The following is a 26,827-nucleotide window of genomic DNA, read 5'->3' on the forward strand; positions in this document are numbered from 1 at the left end:
ATTTTTGTTTACCTTGTTTCACAATTAGAAGCGCAGAAGCAAGCATTCTAAAGAAGATGTAATTTTATTATTGGTACATAGTATGGCTCTATTCTGATGAACTCAAGAGGATACAAAGTAAAGGTCAAAATCAGCCTTTCTTATGGTACAACTTTCACAGCCATATATTGCAACTGGGAAAACCATATGCTAGTTGCTTCCTTTCCATTCCCTGAATTATTTTACTATCTTACTAAAATTCAGCAGAATTCATGGTAGCTTGAATTATATACATTAAACTTAATAATTGTTCAATAACTTGGTGGGGTATTTATTTATCTAATTTGTATAGCTACCCATCTCATAAAAACTGACTTTGGGAGGCATACCACAATCTGGATAGGATATAGATTATTTTGGAGATTAAATATTTCTATTGGCTCCACCAACTTTTCCCATCTCAGTTTTATGTCACAGACAATCCTATTTTACATCACAAGAAAGCCAGCGGCTACAACATGAGTTTTGGGCAAAGTTGTTTATGCTTCCCAGAAAAAGAATATCAAATTATCTTTGTATGCAAATATTCTCATCCTTATCTTTGAAAATAACTGAAAGAAATAACATTCAGATATGATTTGCAGTTTTTCCTTACCAATTGTACCTATTTTCCTTTTATAGGTGTTTTTCCTTAAATATATAAATGCACAACAGTAAACGGGAAAGTGCCACTCTGTTCAGAATGCAACTTGTAATTGTAAAAATAAATACAGAATAATTGGTGAGTCATTTTTGGTTCATCTATGCCTGACAAAACTGCCAGAAGAATGAACTTTTAATGAAGAGTTTTTATCATATTAATATTATATCATATATTTTGTCCAAAATGAGACAATTTTATCAACCAATGAATGGGGCGTAGCTTGGCTATTGATTTTTGTTACTGGTATTTGTTAGACTGGTTTAATTAACTCACATATAAATTCATATATCCAAGAATTCTGGGAAAAAACCCTATGGGATAATATCCAATGGAATCTATAAATTATTTATATTTAGTAGGTTCACAGGCTTCTTCCAATAAAGTCGCTCAAAAGATTCTTGGCATTATAAAAGAACCTTGCTAGTGTATATATCAGGGAAAATTGATTGAGGAAGATGGATCATGTAATCAAGGAGCTATAGCTATATATCTCCGGGACCACCTTCTGCCGCACGAATCCCAGCGACTGGTTAGGTCCCACAGAGTTGGCCTTCTCCAGGTCCCGTCGACTAAACAATGTCATTTGGCAGGACCCAGGAGAAGAGCCTTCTCTGTGGTGGCCCCGACCCTCTGGAACCAGCTCCCCCCAGATATCAGAGTTGCCCCCACCCTCCTTGCCTTTTGCAAGTTCCTTAAAACCCACCTCTGTCGTCAGGCATGGGGGAATTGAAATTTTTTTCTCCCTTCCCCCTAGGCTTATAGAATTTATACATGGTATGTTTGTTGGTATGATTGGTCTCTTAAATTGGGGTTTTTAGATTACTTTTTAATATTAGATTTGTTACATTGTTTTTTATTGTTGTTAGCCGCCCCGAGTCTTCGGAGAGGGTCGGCATACAAATCTAAATAAACTAAACTAAACTAAACTATATTGGTAACACATGTTTAGGCTTTGTTTGGATTCTAACTACAGCATCATTTTGGGACTCATACTGAGGAATTATGAAAGTTATGAAGTAAGTTCAGAGAATCTGATTATATCTTCTCCTAGATCTTGTGTAATATTTCTTTTAAAAAATTGAAGTTATACGTGTTATCAAAATTTATAGGGGAGAAGAAGATTAGTTCAAAATCAAAGAAACACATTTTACTGCTAAGTACATAGTTATTTTAAGCCATTTCCCCTGAGTGTTGACCAACACATTCCCAGTAACATATTTTCATAGTCACCAAAATGTAAAAAGGGTTGCTTAAGAAATCTTTAGGAAAAAGAACAACAGAACAATAATGAACATCTTAATTATAAGACCCAAATGCATTAGAAGTCCTTGTCCATACTTGTTTCTATAGGCACTTGTGTCCTACTTTTTCACCTGCCATTTATGCTCAAGCTAGAGGTGGATTGCCAGCAGATCTTCCCTGAGTTCAGTTCAAATGTAATCAAAGAATGGTGGAAATTTTGAACAGGAAGAACAGTGGCAGTAGCTGAAACTTTCAAGTACAAATAGGAACAATTCAACTGCTAGAACCTACTCGTTCAGGAGCCAAATTGAATGGCATAGATAATGTGAAGGTGGAATATACAGAGAAAATGAAATACAAAGCTTGTTTTTGTTCTCATATAGGGATATCTAATTATGAAATCTACAGAGCTGCAGCTAGTGAGAGCAGATAGCATACACAAATGCTTTTTAAAGCTTATAATTGAACAATAGAATACTACCATTACTGAGATAGAAGGATTCAGAAAAGGATTAAAGAGTTATCACTGAACATTTCATGATGAGAATGAGAAAGATACAGAGGTAATGAAAATGTAACCGCTGGAAACGAGCCAATTGTGAATGGTTTTAAAACCGAGCTGTGGCATGTTACAAAGGGTGAACGGTATGTGATGAGGCTGACACTCATCACTTGGTGTCCTAAAATATTCACCTATTTTGTAAGCCTTCACCTATTTTGCAAGCCAATCCTAAAATGCAACATGGTAAGTATTAGGGCAGATGAAGAGGCAGAATGATGCAGCATGCAGAACAATTTGGTTAGGAAACCTTGAGCTGATTTGAATTAGGGTATGTTTTTCAATGCAAGGATCTTTACAATATAGCATGAGCAAATAAATATCTAGTATGGTTTATGAGGGTCAGTATGGTGTAATGGTTAAAGATGCTGGGCTAGAAATTAGGATATTTCAGGTTTTAGTCTCACCTTAGACTAAAACAATAACAGCAATCCAGGGGTAGGCTACTGCCCGGATGGGGAGGAATGCAGTGAAGCAGTGAAAATGGAGCTCCACCCCAGAGCACACAATTCGCACTGAAAGATGTTGAAAGAAAATGCAGTGTGCTGGTAAAGATTTTGGTAGCCCTTCACAGCAGCAATCTGACTAGGTAATTTTGGGATAGTTCCTCTCTCACAACCTAGGAAGAAGCAAATAGAACTTCCAAAAATTGCATTGCAGCGAGTCTTGGACCCCTTATGCATGACAAGAGAGAAAGTTGAACACCTTCCATGTGCACTGTCTCCGAACTATTCTTGTCATCACCTAGAATGACAAAGTTCCAAACAGTGCAGTCTTGGAATGTGCTGGAATTTCTAACATGTATACACTATTGAAATAGCGACGTCTTCACTGGCTTAGGCATGTTGTGAGAATGGATGATGGGCAGATTCCGAAAGACCTCCTGTATGGTAAACTAGTGCAGGGAAAGTACCCCAGAGGGAGACCATAGTATATATAAGGATATCTATAAGAAGGATTTAAAGGCCTTGGGAATGAATATTAATAGCTGGGAAACCTTGATCTCAGATGATTCAGCTTGGAAGCTAAAGACACAGCATGGCATTCTCTGTTTAGAGAAGACACATATTCGGCAGGCTGAGGCATAAAGGCAGTCCCAGAACCAGCGAAATCTGGGGGATGGGCAGTGGACAGAATGGATCTGCCCTCAGTGTGGAAGAGATTGCCACTCTCAGATTGGCCTTTTTATCCACACTAGATGCTGTTCTAGGAACTCTTTCCAGAGCATGATACCATAGTCTTTCGAGACTGAATGTTGCCAATGTAACGTAATATATCAAAATTATCTAGTATAATTTTATTCACTTCTTCATATTTCCTATTTTTAAAAATATGTTTTATCTCATCTCCCTCATTTATTTAATAATATTTTTAATATTCAGAGGAAAACATCCCCTAATTTATTTATTTTTTTAAAAAAAATTCTCATCATCTCCAATGTAATCAGTTTTCTACCTGCTTTGTCAAAAGTCTAAAGTTTTAAAAACATACAGTTGTTAATGAATTAAAACAAAACAAAGTCTGTGATCCTTTCCAACTTGGGCTGTATTATTAGTAACTTCTCACAGTGTACATTTGAGTATATCAGATTACAGGGAATCTAGAAAAATCTATACCAGAAAATCTAGAAAAACATGTCTTAATTTATGAAGACATCAAAAGGTTCACATCACTTTTTTTTTCTTTAGAACTCTTGCTTCATTCTTACAATACATGAATTATTGTGAAAAGTCATTTGGGGATATGTCAATCAAAAATATTCTTCATGGGAATTCCATGTCAGAGTGAAACTTACAGCTGATTCTATACTTGCCCAATCTAATACAAAGTTAAACATAAATGATAAACCAACAACTAAGCGTATAGACATCTATGCAATCTGATACATTAAACAATAGTTTTATTTTTCATAAATGAAAATGTGAACAAAAAGAGAATTTTTTTTTCAAGTGAAAAGAGATCATTTAATAGAATTTTTGGGGGGAGATTGTTTCTGTAGTTTCTTATTTAGTTTGAAATACAGTAATCCGTATCTGCATTTTGGAACAGTTGAATATGTTTCCTAAGAGTTAATATTCAGAAATCAATTTAAACTTAGGGAGAAGTTGTTGTATTGTATTATTAACTTTGTACTGAAAATGTCAAGGTCACTTTTGCTATATGTTTGTTTGATGCATCTTTGTCACATTTTAACTTACCTTGTTATTTATTTTACCATCTTTTCCTTGTGTTAGTTTATATTTTAATGTTTGTTTTTGAAATTTAATAAAGATTTTTTTAAGGAATTGGTGACTGTGCAATGTTAGCAATTTCCTTAGTAACACTTATACAAACTCCCTGAATCATTTTTTTCCAATTGCACGGATACATCTATGATAGTTTTCACTTTAATTCTTTTAATAAATGATAGAGCTATAGCCATGATACGTAGGAATATCTCACTACCCATTGTATATGCCCCCAGCTTTAGGAAATTCACCAAGGGGCATGGTTATATTTGGTTTTAAAATACATATTGTTGTGATGCTGAAAAAAAGCCTTTTATCAGTCTGAGAGCTTTTTTAATAGCCCAGGACAAGTTGTTAAGGTTTCATCAGAGAGGAATAATGGCAGGAAAACGTCACCTTATATCTACAAATCTTTTCTCCCTGTTCTTTTCAGACTATGAAAAGTCTGGAAACATTAATAGCTTGGGAACACAGTGGTGAATTACTTTTTATCTATTTTATCAGAGGGAAGCAAGAAAGATGTATTTGCTGAAGTACCCTTGATAGAATAACAGGGATTTTGGAGGTCTTCTAATCCAACCTTCTGTTCAGGCAGGAAATCCTACAATATAGTTGTCCAAATCTCTTCATAAAAACCTCCAGTGTTGGAGCACCTACAACTTTTTGCTGCATGCCTCTTTTTAGGGATTGGAATGGGTTGATTGGGTTGATTGGAATGTATTTTTGCTGCTTCACCAGCTCCTATGGGGAAGCTAAAACATATGAAGAATGGTTGCAGGAACTGGGTATGCCTAGCTTAATGAAAAGAAGGACTACTGGAGACATGATAGCAGTCTTCCAATATCTCACGGGTTGCCACAAAGAAGAGGGAGTCGAATTATTCTCCAAAGCACCTGAGGGTAAAACAATAAGCAATGGGTGGAAACTAAATAAGAAGAGAAGTAACTTAGAATTAAGGAAAAATTTCCTGACAGCATAATTAATCAGTGGAACAGCTTGCCCAAAAAAGTTGTGAATGCTCCAACACTGGAAGTTTTTAAGAAGATGTTGGCTAACCATTTGTTTGAAGTGGTGTAGAGTTTCCTGTTTAAGCAGGGGGTTAGACTAGAAGACCTCTAAGTCCCTTTCAACTCTGTTGTTGTTGTTGTTGTTGTTGTTGTTGTTGTTGTTGTTGTTCTTCTTCTTCTTCTTCTTCTTCTTCTTCTTCTTCTTCTTCTTCTTCTATTGCTACTACTACTACTACTACTACTACTACTACTATTATTATTATTATTATTATTATTATTATCTTTATGCAACAAAGTTTGTAACAAGCCACAGTGATGTCAGAACAGGTGTACCATAATATCATTGCTCAAAAAACGTAGTTTTGCAATAATGTCATGATGTCTCATGCAAGTACATAAAATGCATGATTTCATGTGGTCATATGTTCCTTTGCCACACTCAGCAGATACTCAAGGCACTGAGGCCAATGTTTTGTCTGAAAGAAGCTAATCAGTGAAACATTATTTCAAGTATATCAAACAGTAGTGGGCTGCTGCCCCCGTGGGGGGGGGAACACAGTGGGGGTAGTATGTTTATACACTATTTATTGAATACTTAATATGTTTTTTTATTGTCCTTCCTTCTCTAGTACCTTAATATGACCATTACTTACTTTTAAAACAGGAAATAATTAAATAGTATATTTTTACCCATAGCTTTAATCATTTTAATCATTATCTAGAACTGATCTTTTATAGCAATTAAAGAAAATTGAGCTACTTGCCTAATCGGTTATCATACTGAACCTTGTGTATTCAGTACAAAACCTTAAAATATTACTGTGCTCCTCAACAAATAATGCTGTCTATCATTTGTTCTTTTTGTGGCTATTCAAATAATGTAACTTAATCAACTCAAAAAGAGTCCAATCCCCTATTTGAAAACTTATCTTGGTCGGTAATCCACTCCCTCCCAGTCACATGACCTTTAAGCCACCCAGGTCACATGGTTGTCAAACCACCTCTAGCTGGTCACATGACCAGCAAGCCATTCCTACCCGGTCACATGACAATCAAGCCACACCAGCAAAATAAGTCACACCCACAATGTGGCAGTAAAAATTTTGACAGCCCATCACTGATATCAAATGAGTGATGACGATGAAGAGACATATTAGCAAATTTCAATATGAATTTAGTAGGGGTCATCAGATCTGGCCAAGAAAGGATAACAGTTTCCCCAAATCTTAATAGTCAACTCAGCTTCTGCTTTTAAATAATTGAAGTAAAATATCTCAAATGACAAAGAATCATGTTTAAACCATCCTTTGCAGGAGGGCTAGATATATGCGGGTACATGTATTTTGTTCTTATTCACCTTCATCTGCATCTTGTATTCACTGAGTGTCACTAGCTCTTTTTACCAGGCTCAGAGACTTCACTCATGGAGGAATAAATGGAATTATGTGACAAGAGCCTGTCTTAAGGCAATGTATCCTTGTGAGCACAGTTTGAAATATTTATAAATGAGATGAGAATTAATAATCAATTCAAGAGAAAAGTATTCCCAATTTTACAGCTGTAAGCCTAACATCATGTAAATGGGGGGGGGGGGACTATAAGTAAAACAAGAGACAAAAATAACTACCATTATTGAAGATCATTGTTTACTTAGACACAGTGGGAATTTTCATTTTCAAATCATTTTTGAACAGCATATTTCAATGTTGTTTCCCTTTTCTTCTTTGAGTGAAGTTAAATAATAGTAAGATACAATCTTACAAGCACTAGATGAGAGATGAACCAGGTAAAGCCATTGGTGGTGAAGTTGAGAGAGGGGGTGTTACACCTTTGGCTTGAATTTTCCCCTTGATTAATACCTCTTCTGTGCTTGTATAAAACAGTTATTTGCCCTCATCATATCTGTATTTCTAATAGATTCTAACAGTTATGTATTACAGCAGCAGCACTACAACCCTTCAGATTTGCGGACTGGTGTGGGGGGAGAGGAGATGGTTCCATGTGAGCGCATCTCCATTTGTGCAAGCAACACATGCTTCCATGGCCCATTTCTGAGTGAGCCCCAGCCTGGTAATGGCCCATGGCCAAGGGTTTGAACCCCTGTATGACAGTATTTCTACAAAACAATGTAGAAATTTAACGCTCAAACCCAGGGGTCCCCAAATTTGGCAACTTTAACAATTGTGGACTTCAACTTCCAGAATTCTCCAGCCAGCTGGAAGTTGAAGTCCACAAGTCTTAAATTTGAAGATCTCTGCTCTAATTATCCACAGTTTCTGTCTTATATCAGCTAACCTGGATGATGGACCCATAGTATAAGGCAATTCAAAAAGCAATGATTTCAATAATTCTGTCAAGAATCAAAGATAGTTCTGTAATACGTCATCATAAATGCTTCATCAAATGAATCCCTTTGAATGCACTGTTTTTACTCTGGAATGTTCTACACTGTACAAGAAAAAAGATACATCAATTTCAAGCAATGAAATATATCAATTTCAGGTAATGTAGTAGATATGCTAACAACAGTTTTTCCTTAATGATACATCTTTTTTAAATTTTGTTTTGCTGTTTTACTTAATGATTTTAGCATATGAAATTCTAGTTTTATGGCTTGCTTTGTGCCAATTTATTTTAAATGTCACTTTATTTGATGAAGATCTAATGAGATTGTTAATTCCCTTTATTTCCTTAACTTTAACATTTTTTTTAAAGGAGAAAAATGTAGACTATACAGTATTTGAAATAATGTTATAATATTTTATTCTCACAAGCTATACATCTATCTCAATACCATCTAGGGACCTTTGATTCTTGAGGTATTTGAAATAATGGCTATCAGTTTTCTGACTAAAGATTCAGAATCTGTAAGAGAATAGATTTGATAAGGAAAAAATCCACATGCAAAGTTTTTAATACAGATACCCAACGTTCATGTTTGCTCAATAAACATTTTGCAAATGAATATTTTCCAAATCCATTCTTTATATTTTTAGGGTCATACCCGAAACATTATAAAACTAAAACTATAATGTATTCCTTTCTCTTATATAAGTAATAAACCTCTGTGTTTATAATCCTCTAATCTAGTCTGCTAATAGTGGCATCCTTCTGCCCATATTAAGAATTTCTATCCTTGCATGACTAAATTACTAGCATGTTTCTCATTGGTTCTTCATTAGAGGAAAAAAGTCCACTTATTTCCAAAGATGGCCTTGTGATTGGAAAACATCAAAAGGAAAAACGACCCTTGGGTATTGAGTTTTAATATATTTCTAGTTAAGCATAGTGCATAAAATAACAGGATGCTAATAAACCAGCAAGACAGATCTGGGCAGAACAAATTAACAAATTCATCAGTTGAGTACATGACTATTCTCAAAGGAAGAAGGGAAGAGGGTCATAATATTGCAAATTGCAAACATGCTGTGCATTCCAATAGAAGGCTTTTTTTTTTTTGCATTTTAATAGAACCCAGTTAACAGAATTCATGAACTTATGATAAACAGATTTTTAACACACTGCACTAGTACGAGACTGTCTGTATTCACTCAACCAAAGACAATTTTTTTTCAAGGATTATAAAACTGGGCTTCTTTTCCTAAATACCTCATTCAAAAATCAGATTTTTAGCACAAGTTGTCTATCATAGCGGTACATATAAAGTAGATCTTCTCCCACCCAGAGAGAGATGAAGGGATTAGATTGTGTCATGTCCCTTTGTACAGGGTTTTATATTTATATTTTTCCCACTTCCATGGGGGGAAAAGTAGGAAATTGCAGCCTTTTACACAGTATACATCCCATGCAGTATTTCAGTTACATTAACTACCATGAGGCATTCACCCTGTGACCACTTTCATCCTATTTGTGGTTTTATTATCGTTTTTTGCTTCCACGCTATTTTAATCATAAGATTAAAATGATAAAATGTACTCCCCCTTCTGATGAATATATTCATTTCCTGATCTCTTTCAATGCATCTCCGGCCAAGAAATACAGAAAAAATTAATTGCATCTCACCCCAGCACGTATAGTTAGTTAGATTTAATCTAAGGTTTTCATTTCTTTCCACTTAGTTTAACACATGTCTTTATAAAATAAATGTAAGACACATGATCAAGTCTTCTTGACTTATTTACTGCTCAAATTGAACTTTAACCTTCTTAACAAAAATTTGATAATAGTCATGTACTGAATTACAGAAAAATTCCTATTCTCAAACAATGTTAACATTTGGATTCTTTTGTACCCAAACACAGTGAGTAATTGTATGAAAAATGAACTTACCCTAATAAACCATAAACCAATTTCATCTGTCATATCATACTGGAGAAATTAATGTTCATTCTTCTAAGGTCAGTAAAATGAGGACCCAAATTGTTGGGGGCAACATGCTGATTCTGTAAACTGCTTAGAGAGTTCTGTAAAGCACTATGAAGCAATTTATAAGTCTTAGTGCTAGTGCTAGTATTCTTCCACTCAGAATCTGACACTATGCATGGTGGATTTGTAATAATTTTGTAATAAATTTAAAGAAATACCGAGGTAAAATTCATATTTTAATAGAGAAGATTCTTGAAGTGAATATAAAAATGAAACCGGATACTTTTATTTTGGGTTTAATGGACAAAGAACTTAGAAAAACAAATCTGGAACCTTGTTGTTCTATATGTTGACAGGATCAAGAATGCAAAGAACAGGACTTGGGGCCAGGAGCAGCCACTTGGAGCAAGAATAGTTTTCAGTATTTGCCTTTTAAATCTAAAAATGTCAATATTTAAAATAAGAAAAGTGAACAAATATGAACTTGAATATTTAAAAAAATAAGATTTTTGGCATAATGTTCAGATCAATGGGTACTTGAAGTGGCTAAATGTCCATGGAGATTCTCAGTCCTCCAGATCATGGATGTGCCAAAGGAAGCAACCGGACTGCCTTTGTTTTTCTTTGAAGAAGTTTTGCTTTTCATCCAAAACACTTCTTCAGTTCTGCCTGAATCAGCGGTGGGTTCCTATTGGTGCGGTCTGACGCACAGCTCCAGTACTGGCCCATTGATTGTGCAATTTGTGCACAATCATTTTGGTGCTGTCTTTGCTGGTCTGTGCATGCCACCATCTTTTTCCCCTATTTTTTTGGCGATTTTTCAGCTCTCTGAGCATGCACAAAAGGAAAATCATCCCTCTGCATATGTGCAGAAGCAAAATTGTGCACGTGTGTGTCAGTGTAGACATCGCAATGTGCACACACTGCACCCATAGGAAGGTAAGAGGAACCCACCTCTGGACTGGATGGTGGGGAAATGAAAGGATTTATATTCCTTGCAGATAGCTGGTCATTTGCATTCTTTTAGAGAGCCATTGAGGCCACGAGGAGGATTTTCATCCCAAGAGCCTGTGCCTGTCTTCAACAGTGAAGGGATACAGGGCAGAAAATATCCTGCAACCAAGAAGACTCCACACACATTTGCAATGCTCAGTTGCTTGTGCCTTCTATTTTGCCCTGTTACAAGTTCATTATTACTATCTGAAATTCATATTTGCTAATGATGATTATGATAATGATATGTGCTCTTCCATTCATAATAAAATATCATTAAAGGCTTATCATAGCTACTTGTTTACTGCCTATTCAGTGAAAATAGGCCAGTTCAATGCTTCTCCCCAAACCCACAGATATATTTGACTACTTATGGGTGGGCATTTTTGCCAGAAATGGACTGACCAAAATAGATATCTTTGCCGGTCTCTAGAGCAACTAGACTGGTGATGTGTTCTACTTTGCAAATGACCATCTCCGTTTAGATGGGCTGCTAATGCAAGCACTAAAGATATTGATTGATAAGATGCATTTTATCTGAGCTGAAATTATACTCATTATTTTGAATTTCCTCATAACTGTATACAGAAATAAATTAGTAGTCCCATTTCCCATGATGCCATTTGATATCCTGTTTTTGTGGGATGTATTTCCCCTTCCTTGGTCATGCTAAGGGGAACTGAGGCACATCAATGTATCCTTTTTACCATTTCAATTTGTCATGCTCCTCTCATCTCTTCCTCTTTCATCCGTACATGATTTCTTCCACTTCACTGTCCACTAATAGCCCATATTTCCTCTTGAAATACACTCTGAATAATAGCATGTTGTCCTCTAAGCGTCAATAGGAAATATCCCTAGATGTTGCAGTATTACATCCATTACTGCAAATCAACTAAACCCTTTTCTACAATTTTCCTGAGTCTGCTATAATTAACTAGCAAATAAAGGGTGTGCTTTAATGTGCATACCTTTCTGAAACATTTTTCAGCAAAGCCAACAATAACTTGGGAAGAAAACATGTCAAACATATTGTTTAGAGTGAAAGGTATTTCCAGTTCCTCATGGCTAGTTTAAAAAGTCTATTGTTATGGCCTAGCAGTAAATATCCATGTGATCGTGGCTGTGCTACTACAAGGAATCCACTCATTGTATGCATGAAAAGGAGTAAGAAACTGTAAGGCAAATAAATTTAAGGCACAAGAGAAGGAAAATAATAGGTAATATAATTAAAATTACACTTATATCATTTAGTATATCTCCTCACATCTTTCTACCTTTGTAAAACATTGTCAATTATCTACCATGTTTACATACAGATTCATCTATGGTCAGTGAAGGGCTACCAAAATTTTTACTACTACACTGTGCAGTATGCCCTGCAATTTCTTTCAACATCTTTCAGTGCAAATTGGGTGCCCTTGGGTGGAGCTCCATTTTTGCTACCCCACTGCATTCGATCGAACACTTGTAAGAGCTTTTATTAAGACCTACAAAGTGGCGCTCAAGGCGGCAAGATGTGCGTACCATGCCGCCTTGATTGCATCAGTGGCCGCTCTGTCTAGGGTGACCTGCTCCCTTCTAAATCAGGGGGGAGTTGGGGAGCCCTTGCAGGGCAGTGCTGAGGAATTTAACTCATTTTTCGCTGATAAAGTCGCTTGGCTTTTCATTCCAGCCTTTTAAAGAGAACAAGATTCAACTCCCCTAAAAACAATGATTCTTGACTGTTAAAAACAAAAAACAAAAAGTAGGACAGGAAGGAAGGAAGGGGGCGAGAATTTTGATCCCCATTTACAAAAATGATCCGCTTTCCTCCAGGAAATAAATATACAGCATCAAAAGGAACAAACAGAATCAGAGAAGGTTCCTTGCCATGGGGTGGAGGAGAGGATGATTTGATCGAGTTTGGGTTGTTCATTTGTTTGCTTTTTAATTTTAAAAACAAGGAGAAACCAGGAATGGGGGCGGGAATCAAAAGACCCAACAAAAGTCTGAGGCAAGCAGGCTGGGAGTTTCCCTAAAAGGGTTTGGCCAAGAAGAAAAAGAAGGATCGCTGAACTTTCCTCAACTACGTTCTCTCTTTTTTCCCCACCCATCCCCCAAGAAAAGAAGCCAAGAAGGAGGGAGGGAGAGAGGGAGGAAAAATGCCACTGTGTGAATCAATGAAAGAGGTGGAGAGAAGAGCTGGGTGCAAGGTAGCCTGCAGGAGACATTGGGACAGGAGTCCAGGAGTTCAGTGTTGAATCAGCTGCCAGGCTTGGGTGGGTGATGGAAGGCTGTTGATCTTCCTTCCTTCCTCCATCCCAGACGTGGCTCTGGACTGGGATCGGGTGACTGGCAGGTCCCCTCAGCCCCATGTCTGCCTACTTTCCTCCCTGCCTTCCCCATCCCCTCCTACAGCCAAGTCTTTACTTCTAGATGTCTCTGACTCAACTTCCTGCCAGGAGGACCGTGAGGATGGTGGTCAGGGACTCTGGAGGCTGGAGCAGTGTGGCGCCCCAGCCCCTGAGAAAGAGCAGCTTTCATGCGGGAAAAAGTGGTGCCCAGATCCTGCAGTGTTAAAAACTGCTGCGCGGGAGGCTGTTGTTAAGTGTGCCAGTGTTCACCTGCGCACCTTAGGGGGAACAGTGGACCTGGGGAGATAGAATAGAATAGAATAGAATTCTTTATTGGCCAAGTGTGATTGGATACATAAGGAATTTGTCTTGGTGCATATGCTCTCAGTGTACTTAAAAAAAAAGATAAAGATGTAGTCAAAATAACATTTCTTTTTTCGAGACTCAAGACCACTCTGTCCTGCACCTGGAGGCATCTCCAGCTGGGATGGCTCTTTGATTGGACCATGTGATGGATATGTGAGTGCAAGGGTGGGGAAAACCCAGAAGCTTTCTTTTGGGTGGGGAAAATCCTTAAGCTTTCAGATCTGGGTTTTCCAGATGTGTTGATATGACATCTCTAATGAAATGGAACTTTGAAGAAACTCATGCCTCGGAGTCTTCTTTTGTTAAGAATGTTACTTGGTACCCTGACACATACTTCTCTCCTGGCAGTTGTTCAATTAAATTCCCATTCATTCTTGAGCCATTTCTTCTTGTTTTCCCATTCCCACTGCATTCAGCTTACTTATTCTCCCAATACACAAAACTCTCACTTTCAACTAGTAATGTGAACAAAAATGTACTCTCTCACAGCCATTTTCACATCTTTCGGCACACGTTCATTTCTCAGAACAGAAAACATACTGCCCACAATCTTTTATCAGTAATTGCAGGTCATGAAATGTCTCAATTTCCCATCTTCAGTAAACATTCTGCCAAATGTACAGTGATTCAGCTACTGGCTCCGTTTTTTCATTTACGCTAGTCAGTTTTACCTGCTGAACATAAGTATCTTGGCTTCAGAGGTCTCTCCTTTATTGCATTATACAATAAAGCAAATCTCTCTGCAAATCATGCAGGCTTTCAGCCCACAAAATAGCATCACCTTACAAATCACTAAAATAATTATTTCAGGGTTTGTTAATATCAATTTCATGTTGCTTCTTTTCTTGCCATGATTTTATTATATGTATTTTATTATTATTTTCCCCATCCACAGCTCTTTCCAGTTAATCACCCCACTAATCGTCTTTTTTCACTTTTCCTATTAGCATATCTCCCCACCCCCATAAAGGAACTCTGTATTGTGATTCTTTTCAATGTATCCCAAGCAAGGTCATCACAGGGAATCTGCAACGACTTGAAGAAATGTTATGATTAAAACTTGAGTCAAGTCTTGGGGGACTGTGGCAAAAAGAAAAAAGAAAAGGACTGAGAACCACTGTACTATTCTATATAAGCCAGCATCCAAAACCCATGAATTGAAAGCAAGAAAAACAAGAGAACAGATTCGGGATCTACAAAAAGAATAGGAAATATTGAGAGAGGAATTTCAGCTATGCAAAAATTCCCTGATTAAGCATTTAAGCATTTAAGTCCACGGAGAGGGGCGGCATACAAGCCTGAATAATAAATAAATAAATAAAGGAGTTTCTCCTTAATTCTAAGTGGCTTCTCTCTTTGACTAATTTGCAACCATTTCTTGTCTTCCCCTCGGATGCTCTGAAAAATAGGCTGACCCCCCTCTTCCTTGTGACAGCCCCTGAAATATTGGAACACTGTTATTATATTACACCATGTCCTTCTTTTCACTAGCCTAGACAAACCTAATTCCTGCAACCATTCTTTATATGGTTTAGCCTCCAATCTCCTCTGGAGAAACAGTCTGTACTCTGAGAAGCCACTTGGAGAAAAAAGTCCAAAGAGTTTTTGCTCCTCAATTTTCATAGAAACACCCCCCCCCCCCAATGATGTGTCAGTTTTGATTTTAAAATTTAGACCACATGTTTTTCTAAGAATAATTTATTTACAGGCTTTTTGGTCTTGATCCTATTTCATTTTCCCATTTGAACTTTGGATTTTTATGCATGCTGTCATTTCCTTTAGGGGATAAACTTAGAATTTATCAGCAGTTGTTATCCAGGATTAGAAATTGATTTTGAAATGGTATTTAACCCAATAGTTAATATTCAAATAATTGTATTTAACAGAAGATAACTTGTAACAGTATATTTTTGAAATGTACCAATTCTATTTTTTTTTTAAATTAAAATACTACTTTAATTAGTACAACTATTAGTTGTACTAACTTTCAATTGATTTTCTTCAAATATCTTTACTGCTCACAACCAATACCCTGAATGTGCATGCAGAAAATATGAAGAATGTTCTCAGAATGGAGAGTAATGTTCCTCTCTTCCGGTTTTTTTTTCACCTCAGTGCTTTCATATCATAAAAACAATGAAGAATTTATTTAATAATAATAAAATCAAGTTCAAAGTGATGAGAAAGAGTGGCCTCAGAAGGTATATTTCTAGCATTAAATTCCTGCCCTGAGATTAAAAAGATTTGTTCAATAATGTTGTTCCTTCCAGATAGAAAACTGGATCAATTTCCTCAAATCTGGGAAAAAGGCAATTGTGCGTTGCCTGCAGTGTTAGGCCCAATACATCAAAATAACAACAACAACTGGTTGTGGAAAAGTAACTGAGGGGGAAACATTAATACAGTTTTAGACAAAATTATTAGGTTTCTCTTGAATTGCTTTAAAAATCCTTAGTCTTAAAGTGACAAGATATTTGCACTTCCCATTGTGGAATGTAAATGTAGATGTAAATTAAGAAGCTTAACTCTGGAAGATGTGGAATGCAGCATTAAAGGAACACTAGCTTAGAAGTGACACTGCTTTTAGTCCTCAAATTACTTTCCCCTCAGCTGCTCTAAATAACAGTCCAGCTAAAGCAGTATCTACTTTTGAAACTGTAGAGGAAAAAAAAACAGCAGCAAATCCATCCTCCATTAATATTTTAAGTGGTAACCACCCATATCCCCTTTCAGGTGATCTTAAAAGCTTTGTGCCAATATCAGGTTTTATCTGTGCCAAAGAAAGCCCTGTATGAAAGATACCCAAGAAAATTAAATCTCTACAAAATGAAATGTTTTTAGATAGCTACTTTAGCCAAGTATTGATTATGGTGGCTGTTTCTGTGACCTGCTTCAGCACTTTGAGGATAAGTCACCCAAAGAAATGGCCAAACAGGAATTGCTCTGCAGCTGGAATAAATGACTTCACTGACCTAGTATTACCACAGGGAAATAGATTGTATCCTACCAATAAATAACATAGCACTCCATTTTTTAAACCTGGTCTAAATGGGCTAATTGTGATTATGGAAGTTGTCCAACAGATTTGGATAGACACCTCAGCTATTTATTTCTTTGTTTGTCAGATTTATATATTGCCTGATGGGCAGAAAGACTTAAATGGAGGTTTCACTTCTTGTTATTCCTACAATAACAATGACCATCTGAGCTGAATTCGGGTGCAAGACATTCACCCAAAGCTACGCAGTTAGTTTTGGTCATTGAGGGTAGAACTGAAATCAGACCCATCCTTTCCCTCCGGGCACCCCACCCCAGGTCTCAGGAAACACTTTAACTACTGCATTACACAAGAGAATTTTGTGCAAGCAAACTTGAATTCACACTATACAATGACAACAAATTGAATTATAAAAAGAGGATTGTGAGCATTGATAGGAAGATATTTTAAATGTTGAAAAATTTGGAGAGATTGGTCTGTTATAAACTTTTAATTTCAGGTACAGTGAAATTGACCAGAGTACTGTGTATTAGAAGGTATAATAGTATAATACTATAAAATATAATACTGTATAATAGAAGGAGGGAAAAATACATTCTAAGTCAGTGATGGAGAACCTTTTTCCCCTTGGGTGCCGAAAGAACATGCATGTGCACTATCATGTATGCGCAAGTGCCCACACCCATAATTTAATGCCTGGGGAGGGCGAAAACAGCTTCACCTGCTCCCTGGAGACCCAGTAGGCCCATGTTTCACCCTCCCCAGGCTCCAAAGGCTTCCCTGGAGCCGGAAAAGGATTAAAAAAAACCTTCCCCATCCCCACGGAAGCTCTCTGGAAGCCAAAAATGCCCTCCTAGAGCTTCTGTACAAGCCAAAAATCAGCTGGCCAGCACATCCATGTTGGTGCTGAACTAGGGTAACAGTTCGCGTGCCAGCAGATATGGTTCCATGTGCCATCTTGGCATCCATGCCATAGGTTCGCCATCACTGTTCTAAGCCAATGGAGAGGAGGGAGAAATCCAGTTCTTCTTTGATATGTTATATGACCCACCCATGAACTAGTTGTTTAGACTGCTTTGAGGCTAAAGGTTTCCAAGGTGCATGACCATATTTGTTCTGGTCCTATCTTAGTGGTTTTCCTAGCCAGATAAACTTCATGCAAATGGGTAAAACATACAGATTTATTGTCTGGCATCCTCAAAGATTTATATATTCAAGATGAGATTTTTAAGAGAAAATATGTTCATAATCTGTCCCATTACATGTAGCTGAAAAGAGATTCATTTCTCCTATCTGCTGGCTACTACATGGTCTTTTGTAAGACTTTAAAAGGGCTGTTTGGCACAATTACCCAGCTGCCTAGATATAGCTGAATGGGCAATAAGAACATATAGATGAGATCACATGTCATGGACTACATTACCCAGAGTGCAATCTGTTATTACATTCCTCTAATGTAATCTCTTAAAGTAACAGTTCCTAAACTGAGCTATATATCCCTTTAGTCTATCAGCCCAATATTGGGCAATGCTTTGTTTTCTAAAAATTTCTGAGGAAATTGCTTATAAATACAATATGCTGGATTTAACTTCATGAAGAAGAAAAAGGACTGAGAATTAAATACATGAATTGGACCCAGACATTTAGGTCAGGACAACAAAACAGTAAATTCAGCTTAGTTACACAACTCTTGTCATCCAATTTCTTGCTTGCTTCATTCATCAGCTTAATGTTCTAAACAGAAAACCAATCCTTCACTGCATCCAATGCCAAAAGAGAGTCTTACAACTCAATATTGAACTTCGTATTAGTGCAAGCAAAAACAATTCTGAAAGTATTACGAGGAATTAAGGTCATATTTTCTGTCTTCTTCATTTCTGTTGGCTTTACAAGTATTCATTTTATTGCAAATTAGTTTGAATTTGGCAATTTGGGGATTTAAGCTACATATTGAATATACAACTTTTTCATTCATGGAATATGAATTAATTTGGGGGAAAGGTAATCAAAAGCAGTCTTTGCCATCTGGAAAATACACTGTGCTTTGGGAGAACAACAGTTGTCCCTCTCCATTGGTTGTAGAAGTACTCTTAGCTTTTATTTTTTTATATATGAGGATTTTATATGAGGATTTGGCTGACTAAGCTAACAACCTTTGATGTATTTGAGTAGGTGCTCAGAATAACTTTTAGAAATGAAGGGAGAACCATCCCAGACGGATGAGCCAAAGATATTTCCCAAAGTCGTCAGGATCAAATTGTTCCTCAATGAGTGACTGAAGAGGTGTCCACCAGATAGAATCGTGGAGTCACTTAGAACTACGTTGCCTTCAAACTGAGCTATAGTTCATAAAAGTATCTGCCACAATGTCCTACCTGTCAATGACTACTTCAGTTTCAAACACAATACATGAGCACACAATAGACACAAATTTAATGTAAACCACTCAAAACATGACTGCAGAAAATACAACTTCAGCAACAGAGTGATCAGTGCTTGGAATTCACTACCTGTCTCTGTGGTTTCTTCCCCAAACCCCCAAAACTTCAATTTTAGACTGTCTACTGTCAACCTCACCCCATTTCTGAGATCTTTAAGGGGCGTGCATAAATTCACCATTGTGCCTATCATCCTTGTCTTACTGCCTTACTGTGAGGGAGGGCATCTATGAAAAATATTGAAGTACGTTTAGCTTTTCAAAACCCTGAAAGGATGTTGTACAGAAGATGCCCAAAACCAGTTGCTTCTTATTCCAGAATACAAGGAATACAATTATGTGTTTAAATTATACGAAGGCAGATTTTGAATGAACTTTTTTGGGGGGAGGGGGTGAATAAAACATCCTATCAATAAAAGATGGTGGAAAGAATTACCCAGAGATGTGATGGGCTTCCCTTTATTAGCTATGTTTAAGAGAAGGCTAGAAAAGCTTCTCTCAAGGATATTTATTTTTGGATTCTTCACTAAACTGGAAATTTTTCTTAATCTACTCTTCCCAACCTCTATCAACAATTATTAGAAAAGTTAGACCATTCTATTACAAGGAATATTTTAGATAGGTTACTCCACAATTTTTGGAACTCCTGTTTAGCATGACTTTAGGATTTGGAGAATTAAAATTCCAAAATTAAGTTTCTGTGAAGTAATTAAATTTTCCTTCAACTTTCTATAAGAAACTGTTCTGAACCTCATCAACCTCCATTTATGCAGTATTCAAAGAGAAGAATCAAAGGAAGAGGACTAGGCTTCAACAGCAGATGTGGATTTCAGCAGGTTTGATCAGTTCTGGAGAACTGTCAGCAGAAATGATTTGTAGTTTACAAAAGGGGCATGGCCAGCACCACAGCGCTATGGAGTTCCCTGCGCTCCACTAGGGAACCCTGAAATCCATGTTGCCAGGAGACCCGGTTCAGCCAGAACCAGGTCAGAATCATCTTATGGGGGGAGGCACCTCCTGTTAAGCTGGGTGGAGTGTCAACCCCCCCAGGAACTTAGCCTTGTCCTCTTGGCCTGCAGCAAATGGAAGATGATATTAAGTGTCATCCTACCTGCGGCGGCCACAAACGGCAGGATTAAATTAGAAAGATTGGAGTCAACTTGGAAGAGGATTCTAAAGTTAAGTGCTGGTGAAGAAGACAGAAGCTGGTGAGTGATTTGCCAAAAGAAAAATTAGAAAAGTATATTAACAGTTAAAGGGGAAAAAAAGAGACCGGAAATTAAGGAGTAGCTACATGGCAAATGGAGACCATGGAGTAATTTTTTTTAAAACAGAACTGTAACTAATGCCAAGAACTGAGGAGTTTTGCTTTAAAAGACCAGGTGGAGGTATGAGAAATGGAGAAGATAATAAGTATAGAATTGAATAAAAAAATGCAAAAGACAGAGTCGGAAGATCGAATGGAGAATACCATCTGTTGGGTGGACAATCAGGAAGTGTATAGCAGGAAATGGGGATGGAGAAAATACATACCGTATATAAAAAGGAAAGAGTTGAGAAATTAAAAGGAAATGGATGACGGGCATTGGAATATTATAGAATTGCTCATTTTTCTTGTTTTCATTATAATTATTAAATTAAACTTAATGATGATAAGAATATGAATTGTTTAGAATTTGATATACATAATCAAAATAATTACTAAGTTAAGAGTTCTGTATTTCTTTTGTACAGCACAGCATTGTATACTAGAGGGATGAATAGATATTAATATTACAGTATTTTTTTTTCTTATTTGAGGTAGAGGGGGAGTGAAGGAGGAAGGAGGTTGGAGGAGGAGATAGAGAGAAAGGGAAGGGGTGAAAGGGAAAAAAGGGGCAGACTGATGTTTGTTGATGCAAGGGCAGAATAAGATGTGGATTTTTGGATGAGTGATAAAAATGTATAACTATGTATTTTATTTTAATATTTTATTTTAATATTTTATTTTAATACTTTATTTTAATATTTTAAGGTATATAATATTCATTTGTATGTAATGTAGAGGGGGAAAATAAAAAAAATTGGGGGGAGAAAAGAAATTTTGAATATAACCAGTAAATACCACTTCTGACTGTTCCCAACCCCATCTATTCTCTGTCTCCTGAGTCCCAGCTGACTGGGAGGATATGGGAATTTTGCAGTAACTTTCCCCTGGCATGGGGAGGGAATGGAGATTGTCCACGAAGCCACACCCATAGAACTGGTAATAATTTTTTTTAATCCTACCACTATTCAACAGGATTTGATTTTTGTCTTTGGGTATTGCATGAACCCAGATATTGTGTTTTGAAAATCACGGCTGTTGATGAAGCTTAATGAATTGCTGCACTGCAAAGATGGAGGATCTAGCATAACCCTACTAGTTTATGAATTTTCTGAAAATCCCTGTTCCTCACATCAGGCTCTGTGGAAAAACAGATGACATTTCAACAAGAAATTTGCCTCTCAAAATTGACTCCATTTTAAGCGCTACAGATGGAACATGTCACTAGGAGTCATTAGAATATATTCCATGGGAGTGTTGGGGATGGATGGGCAAAAACAACACTGAATAAGCAGCTCTCTATAAGCAACAAAATTCTCTTAATTTCCATATGAAAGAATTGTGCTATCTCCTCATAATTAATGAGACAATGTAACACATTTAAATTTGATAAGAATGCTAACTGTAAATGCTATTCCATTGTATTAAGCAAGATTTCTTTTTTTCCTTTCTTTTTTCTTTCTTTTTTTGCTTTACAGGCCAATTAAGGCTTTCTGCTTCTAAATTTGCTTCCCCTTCTCTTATTTATTATTCATTTCAATTACTTTGCTGTTTAATTCTCCTTTTATGTGGCTACCCCTGCGCACAAATTTAATTCTACACAGTACTGGGTAAATACAGTATAAGATTTCCAACTCATCATGGTGAATTGGCAATGCCCCTTGGATCTGTCACCTTACTAGCATTAAAAACAACTAGCAACCTTGGTAGTCTTTACAGGGTTATATGCCCAATTTTTTATCCTGAATGCATTGAATACTTTCTTAAATGCAAGAAAAAAACCCCTAAATTATTATTCCATATACTGAAAGTGAATTTAATTATTCATTAGCAATTGTTCACTCACAAGTCTATTTTTCTGTTTCTCTCTGAGACTGCCCACAGGCTGGAAGCTTCAACTCCTGTTTCAATTATTATAGTTTAGAGAGTCTGCTCAAGCCAAATCCATGGTCTATCATACATGGCTAATGAAGACTAGCCTTGTTTATAAATTGTGGTAGAAGCTGGTTTGTGTTTATTACTTGCTGCTAAAATTTAGCCTGGTTAATTTACAGGATAGCACCAAACTGTGTAAATACTACTATCTAACTTCTCTGTATTTAATGTTTTGTATATGAAGTGAACCAAATTCAGTATTGATTCATGTAGAAGTTTTAATTTCAGTTCACTCTTCATTTTATTTTAATAGATAGAGACATATCTATTTCTACATGGAAATAAAATAGGGGGTTCTTGATGCAACGGAGCCCAATAGGTATCCTATATTTGCTTAGGTACTCCTTGGCCTGGTGTTTCCTGCTGGACAATGGCTTTTGTCAAGTTAAAATTTCTGTTTAATGAAAAGAAATACAACAGCCATTTAATTAATGGCACGGGAAATATACTACATTGAAGGATAGGATGGGGAGGAGATACGTATTTTCTTATTTTAAACACGATTTTACTTTTGACTGAATTTAATTTATAATTTTATAGCACAAATGCTCATAATATAATATAATATAATATAATATAATATAATATAATATAATATAATATAATATAATATAATATAATATAATATAATATAATATAATATAATATAATATAATATAATATAATATAATATAATATAATATAATATAATATAATATAATATAATATAATATAATATAATATAATATAATATAATATAATATAATATAATATAATATAATATAATATAATATAATATAATATAATATAATATAATATAATATAATATAATATAATATAATAATGTAATTTATAATTATAATATAATTAACTCAGTTCTACCCAATAATATACAGTATTGGGTAGAACTGAATTAATTATATTAGTCTGGTCCTCTAAAACCATCCCAATTTCTCATGCGGCCCCATGGCAAAATTAATTGCCTGCTCCTGCCATAGAGGGTGATCATGTAAAGTATGTTTGAAAAGACAAAATAAATGTATAATTTACTTTATTCAACTTCTATGCCGCCCAACAATAAAAACAATACAATAATAAAATAAAATAATAAAATAAAAAGAAGTCAACAGCAATAATAATTTAAACCCCATAACTCTAACAGCCCATTAAAAACCCCAATTCAATCTAACAATATACATACCAAACAAACTTGAATTCAGGCACATCTGGTGTTAAGTTCACGGCCCCCAGGTCTGTCAACAAAGCCGGGTTTTAACAGCTTTTTGAAAAGCCAGTAGAGTGGGAGCAGTGGGAACATTGGGGGGAGAGTTGATTCCATAGAGCCGGGGTGGCAACAGAAAAGGCCCTCTCCCACGGTCCCGCCAACCTACATTGTTTTAATCATTGAGACCTGGAGGAGGCCGATTCTGTGCCATCTAATAGGCCTCTGGGAGGTATGTGGCAGGACACAGTCTCGTAAATAGACAGGGCCTAAGCCATGTAGGGCTTTATAGGTAATAACCAACACCTTGAACTGTGACCGGAGACTAATCGGTAGCCAATGCAGCACGTGGAGTGTTGGTGTTATATGGGCATACCGAGCTACACCCATAACAGCTCGTGCAGCTGCATTCTGGACTATCTGCAGTCTCTGAATACTCTTTAAGGGTAGCCCCACATAGAGCGCATTGCAATAATCAAGATGGAAAGTAATGAGGGCCTGAGTGATTATGTGCAAGTTGTCCTGGCCCAAATAAGGGCGTAACTGGTACACCAGGCAAACCTGGGCAAAGGTCCCCCTGGCCACAGCCAAAAGGTGGTGTTCAAGATTGAGCTGTGGATCCAGGAGGACACCCAAGTTATGAAGCCTATTTGAGGGGGTTAGAACCTTCTCCCCCTTGACAATGGATAGACAGATGGAACAGTCCTTCAGAGGGAATGCCCACAGTCACTCCGTCTTGTTTGGGTTGAGCTTGAGGCTGTTAGCTCCCATCCAGACCCTAACAGCTTCCAGGCACCGACACATCATGTCAACCGCTTCACTGAATTGGCATGAGGTGGAGATGTATAACTGGGTGTCATCAGCATATTGATGATACCTCACTAGCACAAAAGATTTCTAGTTTTAGATCCACAATCTGTCACTCTGAACTTGAATATTTTGAGTGCTTGAGCCTCATTATTTAAAAGTTGGACAGAAAATAATAGGTGTAATCCCACCGTATCCATACATTTATCTGTACTTGTTTTGCCTATCTATCTATGTATAATTTTTTTTAAAGTCAATTGATTTCTTCCAGATAATCTGGATCTTGAATGATCACTGTCTTTCAAAGAGATTCCTTATTGTGTCTTATACCATGGTGATAGATGTTGTTTTTCATGACAACATTATAAAAGTTCTTTAAACACATTTACTATAGTTAACACTTGTGTTCTATTTAATACTGTGGAACAGAATACATCTCTGTGGGAGCCTATATCGGAGCCATCTTAGTCTGAAAAGTAAGTGATGAACTCATGTATTTGTGTGTTTTCGGCACAGTCTGTTTGCCAGGAGCTGAGCTATTTTGGGAGAAATGTTGTCTTTCTTTCCTGAAATCGGTTTCCAAGTTTCATGAGGCTTGCTATTATGTCATTTACAATTATCAGTCTAGGCCAGTGATGGTGAACCTTTTTTCCTGGGGTGCCAAAGGAGTTTACACACACACTATCACGCATGTGCGAGTGCCCAGTTATGGGGAGGGCAAAAGCAGCTTCCCTCACCTTTTGGAGGCCCTCTGGAGGCTGGAAACTGCCTGTGTTCCAACTTTTGGTGGGCCCAGTAGGCTCATGTTTCCCTGGAGCCAGGGGAGGGTAAAAACACCCTCCTCCTTTTGGCATTTTGGAAGCCAAAAATGCCCTCCCAGAGCCTCTGTGTGAGCCAAAAATCAGCCGACTAGCAGGAACATGCACATTGGAACTGAGCAAGGGCAACATCTTGCATGCCAGCAGATACGATTCCACCTGTGACATAGGTTCATCATCACTGATCTAGGCCAGGGGTAGGCAAAGTTGGCTCTTCTATGACATGTGGACTTCAACTCCCAGAATTCCTGAGCTAGCATGATAGGCTCAGGAATTCTGGGAGTTAAAGTTCACAAATCATAGAAGAGACAAATTTGCCTACCCCTGGTCTAGGCTGTAGAAATGCAGATGATCAATAGGTGGTAGAAGCAGGATGTTGATAAATTGTTCTTTACTGCCACCTAGTGGTCACCTGCAGTTCCACAACCTAATTTTTCTGGACTTCAATAATTCAGAACGGTGACAAAACAAAAAGAAAGGCAAGAATTGGAATTTTTTACACAATGTCTTATAGATTTCTTACCCCTTTGTTTATTATCATTATTAGCACATGGATAGTTCTGTCTCTCTCTCTGTTTTACTATTGTTCACATATAAACGTATAGATTTGGAGCACCTATCTATTTTGTTATCATTTGAAGGCACAAATTTCAAGGTGGCTGATTTAGAGAGCAGTTTATTTTTATTTATTTATTTATTTATTTTGTCCAATACACAATGAAGGTTTTAGTGGGTATATATCTATATACACATAGTAAAATACATGATGAAGGATATAGAGGAGATACTCATAGTAAAATATATCTATGAAAGAATAGAAGAGAAGATATAGGAATAGAACATATCAATGAAAGAATAGAAGAAGAGATATAGGAATAGAAGAAAGGTATAGGAGATATAGGAGAGCAATAGGACGGGATGGAAAGCACTCTAGTGCACTTGTACTCGCCATTGCTTTCCTGTTTCTCCTCTTTCCTCTTCATGTTTGATTTTGGTTTGTGTTTTAAAACTAAATTGTGGCAGGAAAATTAATGCACAAGCTATATATCAGCTAATATATCCCTTTCTGTCATTTTTGGGGCATCTTAAGAGAAATTGTTCGACTTCAAGTCTAGATGACTGAAACAGCTATGGATGCTGTACTAGGCATACAGTAGAGCTACAATGATATTCCAGGTTCTGCAAGTGACACAAATAATGTGGTTTATCTCAGTTACAACTGATGCAAATTGCAATATTTGACCGTTTGTACAACAGTCTCACGATCCCAGAAATGTCCCTTGGTCACTACAGATGTTCATGCCTGAAACATCATTCAAATGGTCTTGTTTTGCCCTCCCTGACACTGTCAGGGACTTCCATTATCATTCTGAAGAGCCTCTCAAGGGCAAAACTCCCACCCTGTGCTTGGTGAGAGGAAACCTCAGGATCCTATGGGGCTCTTCCTAGAGCTATTGCATATTATATTTGGGGGTTTAGAAATTTCCAATCTGATTTTGTATCTTTCATCAAAAAGCAGTGGAAGAGATGAATATGGGAAACCAAAACACTACAAAACACAATTGTTCTGGGACTGCATGGCACCA

General features: G+C 36.8%; 1 protein-coding gene across 2 annotated transcripts in view; it reads right to left on the minus strand.

Moving 5' to 3' along the window:
- The window catches only part of PCSK2 (proprotein convertase subtilisin/kexin type 2), a 137,099-nt gene that overhangs the window by 77,195 nt on the left and 33,077 nt on the right, over positions 1-26,827 (minus strand). The window lies entirely within an intron of this gene.

This window comes from Erythrolamprus reginae, chromosome 1 (assembly GCF_031021105.1).
Source record: "Erythrolamprus reginae isolate rEryReg1 chromosome 1, rEryReg1.hap1, whole genome shotgun sequence".
Taxonomy (NCBI): Eukaryota; Metazoa; Chordata; class Lepidosauria; order Squamata; family Dipsadidae; genus Erythrolamprus; species Erythrolamprus reginae.